A 9,272-nucleotide genomic window follows, 5' to 3' on the forward strand; every position below is an offset into this window, starting at 1 on the left:
AAACCTAAGAACTGTCGGATCTCGGTTGGTGTCTTTGGAGTTTCCCAGTTCTTTATCGCTTCGGGATCCACATGGATTCCATCTCCATTAACCACATGTCCAAGAAATTGGACTTCGCGTAACCAGAACTCGCACTTCGAGAACTTGGCATACAACTTCTCCTTTTTAAGTAGCTCCAAAATGGCTCTTAAATGTTGTTCGTGCTCATCCTTCGTCTTCGAGTAGATCAAAATGTCATCGATGAACACAATCACAAACTTGTCGAGGTATGGCTTACAAACTCGGTTCATCAAATCCATAAAAACGGCTGGCGCGTTTGTCAACCCAAACGGCATCACCAGAAACTCGTAATGTCCATATCGAGTTCTAAAAGCAGTCTTGGGAATACTTTCCTCTTGTATTCTCAACTGATGGTAACCTGATCGCAAAACGATCTTTGAGTAGTAACTTGAACCTTGCAGCTGATCGAATATGTCATCAATTCTCGGCAGAGGATATCTATTCTTGATTGTCAACTTGTTCAGTTCCCGCTAGTCGATACACATGCGGAAACTACCATCCTTCTTCTTAACAAACAAAACTGGAGCTCCCCAAGGTGAGAAGCTTGGCCTGATAAATCCTTTGTCTAACAGCTCCTGGAGTTGCGTTGACAATTCCTGTATCTCCGAAGGCGCAAGTCGGTAGGGTGCCTTAGCCACAGGCGCGGCGCCTGGAACTAAGACAATGTGGAACTCGACTTGTCTTTGTGGCGGTAATCCTGGCAAGTCTTCTGGGAAAACTTCAGGGTATTCTTTTACGACTGGAATGTCTTCGATCTTTGGCTCAACAGCTTCTTTGTCCACGATGTGTGCCAAGAAGGAAACACATCCCTTCTGTAAACACTTTCTAGCTTTCAGACAGCTAATGATTCTTAGAGGCGTATCGTGCTTCTCTCCATGAACTACGATCGTCTCTCCATCTTCTATTAGGATGCGGATGGTCTTCTCATGACAGACAATCTCAGCTTTGTTGCTTGACAACCAATCCATCCCTACTACCACGTCGAAACTTCCCAACTCGACTGGTAGTAGATCCAAAGTGAACTCGCGTTCTCCCAGCTCAATTATGCATTCTCAGATGACTTCATTTGCTTCAACTAGCTTTCCATTAGCCAGTTCAATTGAGTACGGAATATCTAACTTACTAGCGGTTAACCCAAGCATGTTCTTAAATTCTAACGATACAAAGCTATAGTCGGCACCAGTATCAAACAGAACAGATGCAAAGCGTTGGTTTATAGGGACCGTACCAGTGACAACGTTTGGATCCTGTCGCGCTTCCCTTGCGCCTATGTTGAACACTCTCCCACGGGCTTGATTCAGTTTCGGGCACTCCCTCTTAAAGTGCCCAACGTCTCCACAATTGAAACATCCCGGTCCACGACCACTACCATTGCCATTTCCACCTTGAGTGTTGTTTTGGTTGCAATTTCCATTCCCAGCTTGATTCGCAACATTTCCACGGTTTCCATTTCCGCCATTTCCTCCTTGTTGGCGGTTTCCATTACCATTCCCATAACCTCGATTACCACCACGCCCAGCACCAGTTCCGGCCCAACACGTATCCTTCGTGTGGCCGTTCTTTCCACATGACTCGCATTTCCTCAGTCTGCACTGACCAGAATGATGGCGCCGGCACGTGTCACACTTGGGCAGAGTACCCATGTAACCCTTTCCTTTGTGTTCGACACCGGTTGTGGCTCTGGCCGGTGTGCTTGATTCACCCTTCTTGCTCACGTTGCTTGTACCTTGCTTGAAGTTGGAAAATTTCCGCTTATTTTCACCAGATGACTCCACATGAGTCTCTTTCTTCTTCGGTTCAGTAACTGAAAACTTGTTCAATCTAATAGCTTCCTCAGTAAGTGCCACACTGAGATCAATGGCTTCAGTGATCGTTGCAGGCTTGGACGTGGTAACCATGCTCATGATCTGAGGTGCCAATCCCCAGATAAATCGCTCAACATGTTTAAACTCGGGTGTGACCATGTACGGCACTACATGGGACAAATCATGAAATCTTTGAACATATTCTGCAATCTTAGGACCTTCCATTCTTAGGTGCCAGAACTCAGTCTCTAGCTTCTGTATTTCAGCACGTGAGCAGTACTTCCTTCTCATGAGCTCCTTCAGCTCATTCCAGGTTAACGCATAAGCAGCAGCTTCTCCTAAAGTTTGCACTTGCAGATTCCACCACGATAGGGCACCATCCAGAAATAGCCCTGAGATGTAGGTCACTTGTTGCTCGGGAGCACACTTGCTCATCCTTAGGACAGAGTCTGTCTTTTCAGCCCACCTAACAAATGCAACAGCACCTCCAGTGCCGTCGAAATTTACGGGCTTGCAGTCGAGGAATTGCTTGTAGGTGCACCCTGCACATACGTTAGAATTTACAAATGGTATTAGCGGTCGTCCTATAAATATCCAAATGTATCGTAGTATATCTCAAACGACTTAACATTACCATTGGGTGGATTGTTATTGCCGTTGTTGTTCGAGACATTTCCATTTGTTTCGGCATGAGAGGCCGCATACTGGGCTATAGCCGCGGCAATTATCCCTTGGAGTTCCGCCTCAATAGTGGGCATGCGCTTAATTAAAGTGTCTTTTATGTTACTTTTAGTGACACATTTAATTCCCAACACTTTGGAAAGTATCTAGGACTAGTTTGCCAAGTTTTTGCACTTTACTAGCATTATTAAATGCTGAATTTTTGTTATTTAGTGCAGAATTCTGCATTTAAAGTGTGTTTTAGGCACTTCCCGGCACTATAACTATCATCTAGTGACGCGGTTTTATGGTCCTCACTTCCCTGCACTCCCTACTAGTGTAGTATTCTATTTCTGGCTCATACTGGCCTCAAAAACATTGCCTATCTAGGTGCTGGCATTGTCAGCATGTTTCTGGGTTATCCGTTTAGTGTGCTAACTGTGCTTTGTGCATCAAGTTTGTCACTAATGTTTGTATGAAATAACTGAAGTGACAGTATAAAATGTGATGCATGTGTATGTATGTAACAGAAAGCAGTTTAATCAAAGTTGTAATCAAGCACAATCATTAAGCATAAATTAAATATTAATTAAGTGTACGGATACCTATAAATGTGAGGGTTGTCACATTGGGTGGTGAGATTACTTTTTTACCCCTGAAACGTACCGTCAAACAAACAGTCGATTGACAGAATGACGTAAACTGTGATAAATGGAATCCACAGTGGCACATATGGCAAGAAAAAAAGGTTTAGGGAGGCATCTTGCTCCTGCCGCCAAACCATGGGGAGGTAAATTGCACTTTTTAAGTTTTGATAATTATGCTTACAATCGGGAAAGGGGGACTAGGAGCCAGGTGGCTTTGTGGGATAGTAGGAAACACTGCGTCTCCTTCCAATCTTTTACCCATTTTGGTACTATCATGGCAATGCTCTCAATCGTCCGAAACTACAACCTCCCCCCTCTTATTTAATTTTAATTATTTAAATGTGGATCAGAGATGGTATACCATATGTTTTAGGATGGAGTTTAGAGATGAGAGAGAATCTTAACATATCGTTAAACTCAACAGTCTAAAAAAGTTAGAAGTTGGTGGAAGTATAAAAGACGGCCTAAGACTGCTCGGTGTGGGGGACGGCCCCGGTGCGCCGACAGGGCTGCACACTCCACCCCCTCCCCCCAAGGTCGTCTTCGTCCTCTCCGTCTCCTCCTAGACGTCGGTGTCGGGCCTCTTTCTTCATTATACCATACATACATACATACATACATACATACATACATACATACATACATACATACATACATACATACATACATACATACATACATACATACATACATACATACATACATACATACATACATACATACATACATACATACATACATACATACATACATACATACATACATACATACATACATACATACATACATACATACATACATACATACATACATACATACATACATACATACATACATACATACATACATACATACATACATACATACATACATACATACATACATACATACATACATACATACATACATACATACATACATACATACATACATACATACATACATACATACATACATACATACATACATACATACATACATACATACATACATACATACATACATACATACATACATACATACATACATACATATATATATATAGGGTAGGGATATTGTAAAAAGTGTTTAAAATGTGAGAAGGGTAAGAAGTGTTTTAAACCATTAGATATTTGATCTAATGGTTGAGATCAATAGGGTATAAAAATGTAAATTGTGTTTTAATTAGAGGGACCTTATGTAAAATTGAAGGGCAGTAGTGTCTTTTTCAATGTTTCAAATATGGTAACCGTATCCTACACAACCAAAAACACCTACATTCACTCCTTTTTCCTTAAATATCGGAATAAATAACCAAGATCTAAATCGGAAGCCTCTTTGTTTTATATAAGATTCAAGGCGTGGTGTTTTACATAAATGTAATCAGATTCATGGCGTGGTGTTTTAAAACATCTGGATAAATTGACTATGATTCAAGTCATGGTGTTTTATCTGGAATCCAGAAAACACCATGACTTGAATCATAGTGTTTTATCTGGAGACATTGTTTAATACACAACATAACTATAATTCAATACAAAACATTCTCAGATTTTAAAACACCATGACTATGATTCAAGTCATGGTGTTTTATCTGGACAATCAACACAAAACATTCCCAGATTTTAAAACACCATTACTATGATTCAAATCATGGTGTTTTATCTGGAGACATTGTTCATGGCGTGGTATTTTAAACATCTGGAGACATTGTTCATGGCGTGGTGTTTTAAAACATCTGGAAACATTGACTATGATTCAAGTCATGGTGTTTTATCTGGAATTCAAGTCAGATAAAACACCATGACTTGAATCATAGTCAATGTCTCCAGATGTTTAAAACACCACGCTATGAACAATGTCTCCAGATGTTTAAAAACCACGCCGTGAACAATGTCTCCAGATAAAACACCATAACTTGAATCATAATCAATGTCTCCAGATGTTTAAAACACCACGCCATGAACAATGTATCCAGATGTTTAAAACACCACGCCATGAACAATGTATGATTAAAAGATGTTGCGATTAAAAGATGATATAAAACAACCAGATGTATAAAATCGTAAAAACAAATATGTTTCCTAAAATTTCTCCTAATTCAAAATTCGATTCAATCCCTATAAAAACTCATCGCCAGTTGTTTTTTTTTTTTTTCTTTTGCAGGTATATTGGAAATCAATTAAATGATAAAAATGTCAAATTACTAATATACCTTTTTGAATTAATTAGGATAAAGGACACTTGTCATTCCCAAATTATTTCTCACACTTGTTACAAAAGTTCCACTTTATACAGAATCCTCTACCTATATATATATATATATATATATATATATATATATATATATATATATATATATATATATATATATATATATATATTGAGGCTCATCATCTTCATCCCCTTTAGTCTAAGACATCTCAAAACAATTGTCGGATATAAAATAAGAACAATAAGTAATAAAACATAAAATATAAAATACAAAAGCGAAAAAGTAAATACTATATATGGTGATGTTAAAAAGGTTGAATTGTGTGAATGGTCCAAGCAGGTGCAGGTAGCTTCCATTTTCAATAGATGGCCAGATTCATTGCATTTGTTCAAAAAGTCAAGAACGTCCCAGTGGACTCACCAGTCACTACCGGTAGCAATTCTCTTCAATGTTTATCTTTTATTTGTCCGCTTTTATCTTGATTCAAATTCTTTATGATACTTTTTTTTTTACCCACAAAAGACTTTTAAATTATTTAAAACAGCAAGATTACAGACTAATGGCAAGTAGACAAACAATAAGTTGCGCCGCTACCTCCTTCTAAATAGCAAACCCTACCCTGCTAAACACAAAATTCTACCTCTTAACATGCATGGTGTTACTGCTTACTACCCCTGAACCCGCTATAAAATACATTATTTGTTTTCTGTTTCTTACAAGAATGATTTCATTTCGGTGCCCTTATACATTATTTGTTTTCTGTTTCTTACAAGAATGATTTCATTTCGGTGCCCTTATAAAACACGTATTCATTGTATATTATTTCGGTTTATTTTGCATTACATATTACACACACTAGGTTAGACATAGAATTAGCTTTGTTTTCAAGGTTTAGATTCCCCTACACTATAGTTAGGTCTGTGCATCTAATTGTCTTCGTGCTTTTACGTCATGTGTTGTCCCATGAGGTTTTATTGTTATGCTTCTTGAATTTACTCTTTCACCTTTTATTATTACTAGTGAACTTCCCTCGCACGTTGCGGTGAGAAGTCGTTCTTTATTAGTTCGATTTAATAAGGTGTCGGTACTGTTATCGGCTCTTTGTATAGCGATCAAAATATAAACTTCTAAAAATAAATTTATAATATGTCCAAAATGATATTGAGATATGTTTTTATTGATCAAAAACTTTAAAAATGAATATTGATAAAGATTTAAAACATACAAATATCGGGGGTACTGATGTTCGGTTGAAATTGACGTGGTATCGATGTTTTTCGAACAGTATAAGTTTTGTTCGTCACCGACACTCATTGCTTATGATATAAAAAAGTATTTTATACCGCTAATAAAGTTGTTCTAATAGTATTGGTTCGGTTTGTCACAATAAAGAACAAAAAAATCAATTATAATCGACTCGATACAACAATCGAAAGAAACAACGAATATATGGGTGAATACAACTCCGTCTTTGACTAAACTTATTCCGGTATAAAATAGTAGCAACTGGTAATGTTGTAATTCGGTCAGAAGCAAATAGGTTCATCACGAAACTGGTAGAAATATCAAGGAAAACATAAAAAGAAATACCAGTACCTATGTTGTTAGTATGATATCACTCGATTCGTAACGGTAAGGAAAAACTCAATTATATATATAACTTATTTATAAATTAAACAAATATATATTCTCAAGAATTACTCAATTCAAACTTAAAATAAAAAATAAAGAGTAATACATCATTTCTTGTTATTTATGATTATTTAATTTAATAGTATGTAATAATTAATTTGTGGTTGGCACTATTCATTGAGAGTTTCAATTGATATGTATAACTAGTGGTATTCTTCGCGCTCCGCTGCGGGTTTCGGTCGGTATCAATATGGTTTGGTTACAGTACTGGTACGATTTTTGTACCTGCTACAACAATCGAAAAGAGATATACACATTTGGAAAAAAATTACCGGCACTCGCTAAGTTTATGGTACAAAGAAATACTCTATTGGGATATATCATAAAAACTATAAAAACGAATACTCCACCAATATCGATGTTTCTCAAACAGTAACGGTTCAGCTCGTCGTGGTAAAGAACAAAAAGCAACTATATAGACACATTCGAATTAAACTTTTATCAATTCGTAGACAAAGAGTAAGTATGTCGTAATGATATATACAACAATTTATAAAATAAAAAATGATTAATGCTAATATAAATAATTATAGGTTGGACACTAAAAGTAAATATATAAATTTAACAATTATGCGGTTGTATTTATGTTATAGTATATAATATAATAATTTTATTTTTCTAGACTTTAAATAATCCATGAAAACATAAATCCAGAAGTAATAACACTATGCAAGTAAAAGGCCAAAAAGCCAAGGTAACCATTTGTAGGATTTTAAGACTCAAGCCATTAATAATATATAGATACAAGATGGCAGAATGGTAATTAGTATTTGACTTTTGTCCAATCTATACACTGTTCCTAAGATTGTTCAACAATTGTTATATTAGGATACTGAAAACAAATTGTTGACAGTTGATGCTGATTTCCAAGATTGAGATGACTTGCAAAATAGAAGTTAAATCATAAGCTTACCTGGTAAGTGGTAACTACTATCTCATACTATTCGCGATTGTCAACAGTAAAGGGAATAGCATGACTAAATACATTTGTATCATAAATAATATTTCGTCAGTTGACATTTTTGAACCAAAAGACATAGCATAACTGAGTACTCAGCTCCTTACATTTAACAACAAACGTCGTTCCGTCTGTTTTCCTTTGCGCCTTATATATTCTGCCATAACCACTTGTTTATTCATTAGTGAACCATAACACTAACGTTAAATTTGTCATATAAGTGCCAAATAAATGAAGCATTTTCACAAACATCTAGCGTGCGTACACTTTCTGAGTACCAAAATCCCAAAAATTCATTCTAAAATGCTGAATAACAATTAGAGCAAGTCCAAAAGCATTGCTTTGTTTCTTTACATGAAAATAAAAGCAAAAACAAATAAAAAAATACCGACAAACCAATACACAATAGATCTGAAATCGATTTGGTAAACAAAAGCCCTTAAAACAATCATTGGATCAAGAATCGAGACATACCATCCAAATATTCAAAAGAAAACAAATAAAACTAGCAGCGAAAACATCAGACATATTAATACTTAATATTAACAAATGATTGCAAAAATCGATACCTCGCATATATTCGGGCCGGCGTTTGGTTCATCGGAAACGCATCTGATTTACCGGAAAGTGGCCGGAACCCTAGCGTCCTACCAGAACCGGCCAGGAGCATCGTGAACCCTAGAATCTTGAGAAAACACCATCGCCTCCATTGAATGTTGGTAGTGGTGACGCACGGTAGGTAATCGCAGATATGGTCCCCTTGATTGTACCCTAATTCACTCCAAATCAGAGCATCATCTTGCCAATATCATGCGATTGAAGGGAGAACAAAGATATTAGTGGTGGTAATGACTGGAAGATGTAGGTGAAGATAACCTAGAAACCGGAACTGTAGGTAAGATCCTACGCAAATTGTTTATATAGTATAATATAATATATAATATATAATATATTTATTTTAATTTAATATTAATAATATTATTATTTATTTTTTAGATGCCTATTTATGTACTTTTAATCCATTTATTTTGAAGTTAGAGGTCTTTCTGGAGTCTGGAGGGAGTATCTTTATTCCTAAAGATAGAGTTAAAACTTGTCTACATCTCATATTTATTTAACCTTGTCAATAACTTTGCTATTTGTGAGATTTTATCGAGTACGGTTGTTATTAGGGTTGTAAACGAACCGAACGAACACGAACAAGACATTGTTCGTGTTCGTTTGTTAGAAAATATATGTGTTTGCGAACTGTTCAC

General features: G+C 36.4%; 1 long non-coding RNA gene across 1 annotated transcript; it reads right to left on the reverse strand.

The window, feature by feature from the left end:
- Positions 1-7,954: 7,954 nt before the first annotated feature.
- Positions 7,955-8,911, reverse strand: LOC110923200. The gene is made up of 2 exons (XR_002583830.2): positions 8,586-8,911; positions 7,955-8,173 (listed from the first exon to the last, which is right to left on the reverse strand). It is a non-coding gene; the product is annotated as an uncharacterized LOC110923200 (long non-coding RNA).
- Positions 8,912-9,272: the final 361 nt, after the last annotated feature.

The sequence above is a fragment of the Helianthus annuus genome, chromosome 17 (genome assembly GCF_002127325.2).
Source record: "Helianthus annuus cultivar XRQ/B chromosome 17, HanXRQr2.0-SUNRISE, whole genome shotgun sequence".
Lineage (NCBI taxonomy): Eukaryota > Viridiplantae > Streptophyta > Magnoliopsida > Asterales > Asteraceae > Helianthus > Helianthus annuus.